Raw genomic sequence first — 734 nt, 5'->3', positions numbered from 1 at the left:
TTTCAATAGAAAATGTCAAGACTTGTGGTATTTTTATGTTGATCATGGGATCCTATGTGTCGATACCTGGAAAGTAAAGGAAGCGAATTTAGATTCGCAGAAAGTTCTCAGAGTGAAGTATTCTGGAATATGGTATTTCTTGGAAACAATTGAGAGAGTATTCAGTGGCCTATGGGTCTTAGACAGTGTGGTCTTACGTTCGAGTCTCGTATGGTAAGCTTGGATTGAGACATTGTGATGCTACAGCGAGGGAGAAATATCAAGTGGATGATGAATCAAAAAGGGAAATTAGACAGATGGAATAGCTTGATAGTAGACCGAATCGGTATGGTAAGGATGTGATTAATTCTTCGTATGTGTTCGAGGTAATGAGCTTTTACAGGTATTGTGCAGCAAGGCTCTTGAGTTCTGACAGCTTGCTTAGCTTGGTTCAGATAGAAGGATTCAGTCCAGGCAGTTTAGCTTGTGAAATGGAATTGGGGGAGAGTTCTTGATAAGTTTTACCGTGGTTTAGAGATGTATAAATTGCCTATGGGCATGCGAAGCATGGAATGTGTAATGATTTCTCTTCTTGATGGGATTGATGGAGAGTTCTTGACTAGTGGAGTACGTAGATGTTTGTGGTTAGGAAGGGAGATGGAGTTCTCATGTTATACTAGTGTGGTATGGTATATGCGATATGTGGTGGAGGATTGGGATTTGTGTGTGTAAGGTTACGGTTCTGTTCATAATGG

Source organism: Nicotiana attenuata, unplaced genomic scaffold (genome assembly GCF_001879085.1).
Source record: "Nicotiana attenuata strain UT unplaced genomic scaffold, NIATTr2, whole genome shotgun sequence".
Lineage (NCBI taxonomy): Eukaryota > Viridiplantae > Streptophyta > Magnoliopsida > Solanales > Solanaceae > Nicotiana > Nicotiana attenuata.
The sequence above is the reverse complement of the archived record's forward strand: the minus strand, read 5'-3'. Positions refer to the sequence as shown.